The 12,788-nt window shown below is 39.3% G+C and overlaps 1 long non-coding RNA gene across 1 annotated transcript in view; it reads right to left on the bottom strand.

Moving 5' to 3' along the window:
* LOC122809514 overlaps positions 1-12,788 on the bottom strand; it is a 467,712-nt gene that overhangs the window by 148,078 nt on the left and 306,846 nt on the right. The window contains exon 2 of the long non-coding RNA XR_006365920.1: positions 7,303-7,391. This is a non-coding gene — a long non-coding RNA (uncharacterized LOC122809514). The remainder of the gene's footprint in view (positions 1-7,302; positions 7,392-12,788) is intronic.

The following is a 12,788-nucleotide window of genomic DNA, read 5'->3' as shown; positions in this document are numbered from 1 at the left end:
TATCTAACATATAAAGTAACATTAAATCTTCCCAACAAGTTAGCAAAGTTAAGAATGTTAAACAGTTAAAAATGTGATAATGTTTAACAGATAAACCACACTAAAATATAAATGCTAAAAATATATATATCAGAAAAAAGCACCAGTATCACTTATTTTCATTGTAAAATATTTAGTGTTTGATATTTAATTTTAGCAATATTCATCAGTAATGTCATCAATCAGTCCCATATCAGTCTATCAATTGTCTTTTAAACAGTGGGGCAGCTTTCTGAGATCTAGTATGCTTTTTATGGAGCACTAATAATTCAGCCCCAGTTTCTAAGAGTTCATTTTCAGCTGCCACAGTAGTTCACATTTTTTCCTAAAGATTAGGGATGTCTCCTTCCAGTTCCAAAAGGTCCACATGGTCAGTAATTTGAAATTTAAAGCCAGTGTGCCTTTTGTGAAGCTGCAGGTGCTAAGCCACTACACATCACTCTTGCAATTGGCTGTAATTTTGGAAAGATGGCCAGAAATCCTTCTTTTAAGTCTGTTGAGTGTTTTCCCCACATAAAACGTTTCACAGTCACTGCAGCTTGCCCTGTAAACCTCTGCATTGAGTTACAGTCACCAACTATGTTAGTTTTAATCAGTTTCTCTATTTAAGGGGAGAAAAACATGTCTCCCTCCTGTACATGCTGACAAAAACCACAGTTGGCTCCACACTTAACTGGTGCATGTATCCTGTGGTCTGATCCTACCTTCAACCCAACTCCTGATGTTTCTAGCTTTCCTGTACACAAAAGAAGGGGCTTCTCAAAGCATGCCCATTAAATATGAGCTTTCAGTAATTATGGCCCAATACTCTATCTCTAATAACATTAATGATGCTGTGATAGTCAACAGTAAAAGTCAATATACAACTGTCTTTAGATTTGCTGTCCTCTCATCAAAAAATCATTTTCAAGACCATTTAGGTTATTAATGAAGGGTTCCATTTTCGTGGTGATCCTAGCCAACCTGAAGCCGTGTGACTTAATATTTTGTCCTGGTGGTATGGAGACTCTTATTATGTAGCAGGAGGTTAACTCTTGTAGGGATATGAAAGCAATATGTTAAGCATTTTGGAACCTATAATTGAACTGCATAGTACAAATGCACCAGCACTTAACAGTCCATGTAGGAGGGTGTTAAAGAAATCAATGGACAATAAATCTAAAGTAAGTTGTATCTTGACTTAGAATGATTTAATGTTACTTTATGCATTAGGAAATGTATTCTTATTTTAGGTTACTCTGTTAGCTTCATACAATTCAGGAGAGTCTAAGTGTCTATATTATAGAGAAGTTACCTTACTTTCTGACATTAACAAACCCTGTTATCTTTAGGCCCATCTCAGGCATATATCTCTTGAGTGACAGACAGGCACATTCTTAGATGCAGCATGAGTGCATACCTTACAAAACTGAAAACGAAGGATAGAAAGTAGTAAAATGAAAACTCCTGCCAAGGATTCGGGGGATGAGAGAGTAATCAGCCCCATCTACATGCATGCACACATTTTGGTGACATCAAATTTACAAGAATGGTATACAACAACTTTGTATTTCTCACTCACCCAGCCTATAAATGGTGAGGGGCTGCTGCACCCTTAAACTCCCACTTGGTACAGATTAACAGTCTATATTCCCTTTGACTTATTTCTAAGTATTTTATTTTTTTATTTCTATAATTATATTTTCATGTTTACTAAACATTTAGCATTTATGTTGCTTCATTTAGAAGCTGTAGTGCACACAGCCATGGGCATAGATGGCCAAAAAAATACCAATCACAGTTAATGAAACTACTTCCCCATCCTGGGGAACATCCTAACACAAGAAATCTGGAAAAAGGCCCAAAAATAGGGACAGATTTTAAATATTGGTCTTATAAGCTTAGAAAGTTAGTAGAATAATAGGTTTTGTATTGGCATGCATTTTCTGAAGGATATGACGTCTGAAATTCAAATGTCTTCATTATTCAGTGACTTCAATCCTCAGTGATTTTCTAGAAAACCATAACTTTTATGACAAACAGTCCAAAAATATGAGGCAAAAATCTGTACAACTGAGAGGTATGATCCTGGGTGAAAGCTGCAGGGTGCTACATCTCTGAAAATTAACCAAGTGTTGATTATTAACCAACAACTTGTGGGTTTCACCAGTTATTACATATATGTGTGTCTCCATAAGGTGGCTGTAAATTAATGACATAAGTGCTGCTGAGTGGACAAGAACAGAAAATATGATCTTGTGTAAATTTGCACAGCTATGTTATGGGGTAATTTTACACATTATTTGTCTAACAGCCATGCTGAATTATTCTGAACAGGAATCTTGGTATTCTTGTGTATAGGATCATCTTTATTCTCATTCCACTTATTCCTAGAAGCGGGCCCATGGTGTGCAGTCGCTGATCGGGGTTATTAAAGGACTCCCTAATCAAGGCCATAGACCTCTACTGGAAACTGCCTGCGGCCAAAGACCCTCCGTGGACCACCACTCTGAATACTTGTCTCTGGGCGTAATTAAAAGTTATTAAAGGACTCCCTAATCAAGGCCATAGACCTCTACTGGAAACTACCTGTGGCCAAAGACCCTCTGTGGACTACCACTCAGAATACTTGTCTGGGCATATTTGAAAGTATGTCCTGATTCATATATTTGATAAATATCTTACCAACACTGTGTCTTACCCCTGGTCACTGTTTCTTGCACAACCCCTGGCCCTCTGCCTAGTCCTCCATTTTCTAGCTACTCTGTTCTTCCTCTCGCCTGCCTTCCATCTACAGTCTTTTCTCTTACAGTTCCCTAATCTCTGTGCTTCACACCACTGGTTATTCTTTCTCTAGCCTGCCTTCCTTCATTACCCTCATCCTGCTGGCCTGTAATACCTACCTAATCCTTAGATTTTCTTCCTTTGTCTTATATCCATACTCTCCTGCCTCTCTGTATCCTGACTTACCTGCATAGCTCATTGACTGTTTTTCTTGGGGAATCTTGCAGTTGCTCCCTGTGGGTGCAGCCCCACTCCGTTTGCCTTTGCTATGTTCGGGCTCACTTCGCTACTTTCCCACCCCCATTCCCACCCACCCCCCCATACAATTTCCTTTATACCTAACCACCTGCTACCTCCTACCCAAGAACTCTTCCCCTTTCTGTTCCTCCCCAACACTGCACCACACTTCCTGCTTCAATCATAGAATCCCTATCCCCTCCTTCACCTCTAATACAACACTTACCTCACACACCTATAGATATTACCCTTGTATACATCCCACCTTTTCTGAAAATAATTAACATGTACTGCACACATCCAACCCAACTACGAAAAGCACCAATCTATACACCAATAATCCTCACCCTACTCCTACTTTCCATTCTATCCCCCTACCACACTCAACTAAATAACCACAACCCATCCCCTTGGCAAACAGAATCCACAGCTAATCTCAGCAAACTAAAAAACTTCCCTATAATCGCCATGCGATCTTATCCCAAGCCTTCCATTACTCATGCAATAAACCAACAATCAAAACTAACCCTCTCTCTTCTCAAAGACAAACTAAAATAATTCACAAGTTAACCAAACTATCTACACCTACTCCATAAACTCACTTGTAGTGGAGACATGCACCCCAATTCAGGACCCAAAACATCAGCCAACCCAAACTCAAATCAGCTAAATCCCCCATACCACAGACCATCCTCAGCTTTCTTCTTCCTAAACATCAACATCAAATGGCTCAAATCAAAACATCATGATAATGAGATTACTGCCCCTGGCTACAACATTATCTATAGAGACAGAATAGAGAACAGGGAGGTGGTGTTGCAATATTATTCCAAAATCATCTCACCATAGGGCAATTAGATTACAACACCCTAGAAGTTAAAGATGTAGAACTAATCCTTGCCAAATTAAAAATAAATTCCAACAAACATAATTATTGCAGGTGACTATAACCCACCAGGCAATAATATCACTGTAATAGAAAGCCTGCTTAATTGGATGTCCAACTCCCTTCCACACTAAACCATACTATTAGGGGACTTTAATATTGACTGGCTTAACTGCTCCAGCCATAATCCCACTGCTTTTATAAACCTCCACAGGCTTACCCAAACTATTACCACCCCCACTAGAAGTGACAAAACATCCAAACGCCAGTCCATTTTAGACTGTATCCTGGTATCTGACCCTAATCTTGCACAGCAAACTGGCTGTCTTCCAGATACCCTAAGTGACCATCATCCTAATGACCTAATTAGGAACAAATCCCAAACCATCAGCCAACCTATCCTCAGAGTTGTTAGAAACAAAAGACCGTCATAACTACTAATTTCATCAATGCACTAAAAAGATGCAACTGGACTCCCCTAAAACCATTATCTCTAGAAGAAGCCGTGGTATACTTCAACACAACCTTCCTAAAAATCTTAAATCAACATGCAGCCTCCCAAACCATTAGAATAAAAACTAACTATGCCCCATGGCTAAGAAAAGACACAAACTATAATGAAAAAAAGGGACAAGGCCTGGTTTCAATATTAAAAAAACAAAACCACTACTTTCAGACAAAAACTATCTAGAGCTCTGGAACAAAGCCAGAAAACAAATCAAACTAGACAAATCTAACTACTATAAAAACCTACAAGAAAATCCCAATAAATGGTATACTGCACACAGGAAAAGCCACTACACCAACCTTTGTGCTGCCAAATAACCATGAAAACATTCCCACACAATTTAACAAATTCTTTAGCTAAACAGTCCAGACCCTTACCAATGCCAAAGATAAATAGTACTACCAGCCCCACACCAGTAACTACCCCAACCCACCCTTATACAAAACAATACCCCCAGTTTTCACCTTCACCCCGTGTCCACCAAGGCAACTTCTAAACTCCTTAAGAAGCTTAAACCAACCACTCTAGCAGCTGATAAGCTATCAGCAGACTTCCTTCAAATATCAGCTGAAGCTATAGACTATCCAGTCTCCATTCTCATAAACAGAGCTCTATCAGAATGCAAAGTACCCACCATATGGAAAACCTCACATATCACCCCACTGCACAAAGGAGGTAACTCCTTAGAGTTCACCAACTACTGCCCAATAGCTATACTATCACCCTTATCCAAAATATTAGAAAGAGTGGTTCATACTCAACTAATGCAATACCTACAGAATAACAACCTACTCTCCATATCCCAGCATGGCTTTAGACCTTCCCATAGCACCACAACAGCACTATCTTTTACCAACATAGTTAACCACCACAGAAACAAGGGTCTATTCGTTTCTTCCATATTCTTAGACTTATCAAAAGCCTTTGACATGGTAAACCACAGTATGCTTCTTGAAACTATCTACCCTAAATATAAGTCCCTCCTCTATATCATGGTTCAACAGCTACTTATCAGATCAACAGCAAGCAGTCCTACGGCAGGACCAATTGTCCCCCCTCCTACCAGTAACCACAGGAGTGCTTCAAGGGTCTATCCTTGGCCCTCTGTTGTTCTATTTACTAACCAGATCTCTTCATCTTCACCCACTGCCTCAGTAGTGCAATATGCAAATGACACCACCCTTATATGTACTGCCCACACCCTAACTGAACTACAAATCCTAATCCAAAACTTGGTTCACTAACATCAAACAACTTCTTAATCCCAAAAAATAACATTCTTTTTGGCCCAGGCAGACCTCCTCCCCTAAGCAATTATTTCACCATCAACTTCAAAGAAAACATTCAAATCAGCCCAACCACACACACTAAACTGGTAGGTGTAGAAACAGACAATAGAAATTCGACATCCACATAGCACAAACCATCAAGAAAGTTAATAAAAAGCTAGGCCTTCTCTACACGAGCAAAAACAGTTTATGACTAAACATACCAAAGCAACCAGAGCTAAGACTCCTCTCCTATCCACCCTCCTTCTATGCCTCTCCCACCTTGACTAATCTTCGCCAAACCGATCTAAATAAAATGGAATCCTGCTATAATAAGATCACCAAATTTGCTACTGAAGCCTCATATAGGTCTCACCAGTGTCTATCCCTAAAACAGCTCAACTGGCTTGAGTTGCCTCATATACTTCTACTCAATCAACCCTCTACAGCACACAAGCTCTACTACCTTCCTAAGTTAACCCCAGCACTTTAGCATTTAATTCAGCCCCACATTCCCAGTACAGCCTTAAGATCTAGCAACCAAAACCTCATAACTGTCATCCAACATAAAAACAATGCTGGTAAATCACTCTTTGCCAGCACCATTGCCAAAACATGGAACACACTACCAATCCAAATAACTTCTACTACCTCCTCTAATCATTTCAAAAAACTCCTTAAAACCCACTACTTAAGTAACTGGCTATGTTCTTGCCACTCCCCAGGTTAATCCATACTAAGCAAATTGTTTCACATGTTCAGCTAAGTAAAATCAGATTTGCCCTGAAATGTTTTTGTTCGCTATGCACCTCAATGATTGCCTACTGGACTAACTAGAATTGCTAACTTCTAACAAATTATGTATGAATACTAATTGTATGCTACATTTTCTTCTCTCTCATGTACTGTATTATATTGTACTGTGGAGCTTTTCTCCCCGGGCCTCCGGTGAAAATGGACCTATGTCCAGTCGGACTTTCCCGGTAAACAAATGCAAAATAAAATAAATAAAATAAGGAACCCTGAATGGCTCATTGTTACTAAGAAAAGAGACACTGTGCTGTTTCTAAACTACAGTTTATGTCCACAAGAGATGAGAGAGAAACTGAACAGAGGGAGGAGGTTGGATTGTTTTGAAATGAGAAAAAAACATGGTAAAATACTTGAGTTATTTTTATGACTAGTCATAGAGGAAACATTAAGGAAAATGAAATTGTACCACTGGGGTTTTTTTCAATATGGGGTTCAAGATTAAACCCAGTGAAATGAGATGTGCTGCATACGAGTGAAGATGAAAGGGAATTGGGTTACTAAGTTTTAAACAGCTCAACGCAAAATTGACCAACTCACTTACCCAGTTAAACAAATATGCAACTGAAGAACTATGCACTGCCAAGAGCAGTACAACTTGAAGTGTGAGGCAGTGTCAGGTGTAGGACATAGCTGCTGAGTTATGCAGGCTGCAACCAGAAATTAATGAAAAACTGTGAACTTGTCTACCACCCTAACAGCAAGATACATACTGACATGAGGAAATGATGGGATAAAGGGAATGTCAGTATTACCTGCATGCAGTGGAAAGTAATCACTCATGCACTCACCTTCCTTTAACAGTTTCTGTAACAGTTTCACAAACAAACTGTCTTTTGCAGCTTCAACTGGATCATCTTGGCCATCTGAACTAGACCACCTATAAAGAATGAAAGTGTAAAATGTGACTGATGAACAAAAACACTACAGACAGTAAAAAAAAGTCATTAGAAACATTCTTTGTCAAATTTAGTTTAATATTTTTATTGTTATTAAAGTCTTCAATATGTAACAAAAAATAAAACAAAACTTAAAAACAAGCAAATATTCCAAACGGCAAGTCAAATATACAATACTGCTTTCCATTGACCGAATATGCACTACACATGAACCACTCACTGCCTTAAATGATTACATTAGCTTAAGCCCTGAATGATTGAAGGATAATGTTATAAGGAAAAACAAACACGTTTGGAGGGGTTGCCTTCCTAAGCTGCCTGGCTATTCTATTTGCTTGCCTGAATCATAGCCACACACAGTCTACAGTCACTACTACTATGGACCATGAAATGGCCACGAACAAGAAATAATCAGGCACACACATTTTCTGCTTTTTGGTGTTTTCAATTGCAAGGAAAATACCTGACATATACTTTCTTTAAAGTGTTTTAAAATGGGGCTCAAAGCATATTGCCCATTTTTTCTCAGTTAAGTCCCTTCTGTAGCATTAAGGAAAGCTCCAGTGTGGCTTCTACCCTCCCACATTTGCCCACCACCATTTTATTGCTGTAGAAGCACTTAAAACAAAAGAAAATGGCCTTAGACATCCAAGAGGTCCCGGTGCCAACAGTGCCCAGCTTTTTACATCGGCAAAACGGACAGGAAACTTCGGGAACGTGTTTATGAGCACACGTATCACATCAGAAAATTAAAAACAATCAACGCACTGGCAAAACATGTAGCTGATAATACCAACTGCAAATTTTTGTTTAGAGCTATTGACTGTGTAAATTCTGATGCGAGAGGTACTCCTGAAGCCATCCGCCTTGAAGTGTTGGAACTGACGTGGCAAATCTGCATGGACGCCAGCACATTTCCAGGTTTAAATGAAATGTGCTCCATTCATTGCATTTTAAAATTGAAAAGTCTTCTAAGCTGACTTGGTTTCATTGTCTAGTACCTGGATTTTACCGTTCAGGATTTAACAGTCTATATTACTTTTGAGACAACCTCATTGCATATATTGTTTCATTGTTATTGCTTATTCATTATTTACTATTTATTCTCTTTGACCACTGTGTTAGATAAAAATTTTTAACACTTTTTCGTTTCTCTATTATGTTTATTATACTTTGTAACATCGTTGAGGTAATGGCTTGTACCTCAACCTCCTTCCACTAGGTGTCCTCATTGTTTTATTACAGGCAGGAACAGGCTCGACTCTTGGTATTACCAATAGATTTTAATAGTCTTGGATTGTTCACATTAGTCTGTATTTACCAGTTTTCATTATACTAATGTGTAAGTAGTAGTAGCGCCCTACTCTACATGGTAGCCATTTACTTTGTAACGTACCTTTAGATTTATCCCCTGTTTGTGCATTAGGTTTGACATACCTAACAACTCTTACTAGGTTGAAATTTGTCTGTATTTGGTGCCCAAATGTGTAAGTAGCAATCCTTGGCATTAGCACTTTGTTTCCCATCGACTGTTTACGTAAGTACATGTTGTAACTCGTTCGCTTTAATCAGTTGGATTATATACAGTGGGTGAGCTTGTTCTTGTTTATAAGCCACAGGCTTACTGGGTCAAATTATGGCTTAACGTGTGATTTTATCATTTGTATTTTTTATACACCAGTTGAATCAGCAGGTTTTGCCTTTCGGTAGGTGGTTGTATAATTTTCTATGCCACAAGTCAATTGCATGGCGCTTGTAATTTTAAATGGTGCTGTGACCCATTCATAACTGGTGGGCTTGCACCTTTAGACTTTGTGCTCCTTACTGGGTCAAACATGACCTAATGCTTAAATCCAGTTTGTATTACATGACAGTTTTAATCTGTGAGTATTGTCTTTTAGTTCATGGTTATAACTGTTGTATGTACAAGGCGAACGCATGCAACAAGTTCCTTTACTCTGTGTCTGATCTGCCCACAGGGGTCACAACATGACTAATATCATAATTCAGTTTCTATTGTATGACAGTTTTACCTGGAGGTACTGCCTTTTAGGTTTGTGTTTTTAACTGTTTCATGTATAAAGGCGAATGCATGCAGCCCGTTCTTTTTATACTGGGTTGTGACTTGCTCACAGCGGACGGGCTTGTGATTCCAGACCTAGAGCTGTTTGGCATACCTAATGTATTAATGTTTTTAACTAATGGTGTGACATTTATTTGTGGATGTTAACATTTAAAGGGGAATGCATGCAGCCTGTTTCTCTTATATTGTGTTGTGACCTACTCTTAGTGAGTAAAACATGACTTTACGCTAAAGTTAGTTTGAAATGCATGACAGTTTTTCTGCAGGTATTGCCTTTTAGGTTTGTGATTGAAACTGTGTTATGCATAAAGGCAAATGCAAGCAGCCAGTTCTGCTTATATTATTCTGTGTTGTGATTTGCTCACAAAGGGGTGGACTCGTGGCTCCAGACCTACGGCTGTTTAGCATATCTAATGAATTAATGTTTTTAACCAATGGTGTGATGTTTAATTTAACTGTGGAAGTTAAAAGAAGGGCCACGTGTATTGGTACTTTGTCTGAAGATGTCTTGGGATTGCCTGAGACGAAAAGCGCTTTACAATAAACGGTTCAAACTGCCTGGCTTGTGGTGTGGTGACTTGCGTTACTCAGCTCGTTTTTTTGCTTTTCTCTGTTTAATTTAGCAGAAGCATTTTGGTGTCAAGTAGGAATGGAAATGAAAGCAGAAGTGGACAAAAATCGGACAGCAACTGAATGTCCCAAAAAAAAAAAAACAAAGAAAGAATGTAAGGTGAATGACCAGATAAGAAGGCAAGAAATATAGAAAAAGCATAAATATAGTTGCAAGTATAGAAAACTTCTGGAAGAACCTCATGTTGATCAGAACGAACGCAGGAATGTGTAAGGGGAGGCGAATTCAAACCAAGAGCTGAAAGGTTAATATTGGCAGATAAAGATAGTGGGCTATGTACACATTGGTTTACAAAGTCTATTGAACATGTGGGAGAAACAGATAAATGTAGGTTTTGTAAAACAGAATTGGAAGCAGTTGCACACCTTGTTGCAGGTTGTGACATAATGGCAGGACTGTATACTGAAGGGCATAATAATGTGGCAAGATTGTTGCACTGGGGATTGTGCTAACATTATGGTATTGAAGTGGCTGAAAAACACTGGAAACATGAGCCACAAAGCATCATAGAAAATGATGAAGTTTATATCACATGGGACCACCCACTGCCAACAATTCAAAAAACAGATGCTAGAAAACCAGACATTGTAGTTCAAAAAAAGATAAGAGTAGCATTGATCATTGAAATCGCCAAACCCAGTGATTAGTGTCTTGCGTACAGAGAGACACAAAGTCATAAAATATCAGGATCTGCAGGCAGAAATGAGAGCAATGTGGAAGAAAGATACCCAGACAGTTTCAACAGTAGTAGGAGCAACTGGTCTTATAAAAAAGAATTTACAATCGTATTTAGATACGTTACTAATACATGCAAACTTCATATGAACTGCAGGAGGAGTCATTACTGGGCACATTGCGAGTGCTCCGAAGAGCACTTTTGGCTGACATCAAAGATTGAAACAATATTAATTTCATGAACTTTAATCATACTTTGACTTAGGAATGGGGTCCATTCCAATAATGGTATTAGAAACCCAAAAGACCTGGAGAAATTAAAGAATGATAGAAAGAACCCAAGTGTCTGCAGTGATGAGAAGCCAATTTGGAATACAAAGGGAAAACTGAAGGGACAATGGAACCTGGTCGAAGGGGAGGGGGCAAACTATCTAGGAGAAGCAGGCTTATAAGATAAAGGCTTCTGGGCCACAGACATCTGAGAAGCCTTAGCAGAGGGGGCCTTGCCTACAACCATTCCAGCCCTTGGAGGTGTGGTGGGGTTGCCTGCAGACAAAAGTAGATCTTGAAGGATAATTCCTCTGGAACTTAGGGATAGGAGTGGCAAAAATATGTTTAAGGTCCTGCAAGGCTTGCCTTTCTCTTGAAGATACTTCAACAGGTGAGCAGCAGCAGTCACAGAAAGATGTTTATTATCCAAAGGAGCATCCAACAGCTTGGCCTTAATGTCTTCAGACAAAGACTAGAGATGAGCAATCGAGAGGTGGGCACAAGTTATCTAGGCTACACATTTTATATGTTTTTTTCATTGGTTAAATTGCCTCTTGAGTGATCCATAAATACTCAGTGAAATTCTGGACCTCTTTCTTTGTCTGAAAAGATTTTAAGCCTGCATAAACTAAAACCACTGGTGATTCCCTGGCTGTGTTTGCCACCCACCCTCCAGTATGCTGACCTGCTTTTTAAACCTGATGATTTTAAGCTGCCCACCCTTACTGCAAATTGAGCATAATAAGTTTCTACCTTTCTACACTGCTGCTGCTATCCTGAACTGCCTTTCATTTCTATGCTGCTGTTGATATCCTGATTTTTTTTATTTGCCTTTCCTTGTGCTTATATTGCATTTTGCCTCCAAATGTCTGTTCTACTCGATCTGACTTCATTATATAGCTGGATGTTGGATAAAGTAGTCTATTTGTGCACTCTGGTAAACAATTGTTTTTACACAACAGATCAGCTGATTTTCCATCTAGTGCACTGGGGAAGTGTCCTGGACTGTTAGGTTGGGGAAACGCTCGCAATTTCTGACTGCAGTTTTATTGGCTGGAGGGCTCATTAATCAGCTTATCTTGTTTCTTCAGTGCCTTTATAAATTCTTAGCTCTTGGCTCATTTATTCAAAGTGAAGTAGTTTTATTGAATAATCACACTTTTATAAGCTATTTAAAGTACACTGCTGTATGTATATCTAAGTCTGTTTGTGGTAGCATTTCACTCCGGACACTCATTTACTCTGCTTTTGCATTGGGAGGACTGGGATTGTTCATCTGGTGGCAGTAGGTGTTTATCTGGTCTGTCTGAGCAGGGAAACGCACAAAATAGGGGTCTAAGTATTTTTTGCGCTGGATTTGCACTGTTCTGATACCTACTGTGACGCCCGTGTACTGGCCCAGCAATCAAGGAGCTTCAATCCTCACCACGAACACCAGTGAGGGGCGTCCATATAGGGAAAGGATAATAAATACACAGTAAAGTTCAATTTCCCTTAAGAGCACACAGAGATCACAGTCAGTCTGGGGTTGGTTTCTCTTTTTCTCTCCACGTCCCCAATAAGACTCCCCACTGGCACAGCTATAGGGTCCAGATCTCAGCCTATTGGGCAAGCTAAAACCTCCAGCACCCTCTCTGTCCTATCAGCGCTTTGTGTCTCACCCCAAGTAGCTGACACAGAGAGAGATAAGAGCTATATATACAACCACACAGACACTCC

The sequence above is a fragment of the Protopterus annectens genome, chromosome 1.part0, assembly GCF_019279795.1.
Source record: "Protopterus annectens isolate FY-2018-M chromosome 1.part0, PAN1.0, whole genome shotgun sequence".
NCBI classification, from domain to species: domain Eukaryota; kingdom Metazoa; phylum Chordata; order Ceratodontiformes; family Protopteridae; genus Protopterus; species Protopterus annectens.
This window is presented reverse-complemented; position numbering and strand designations above follow the sequence as displayed.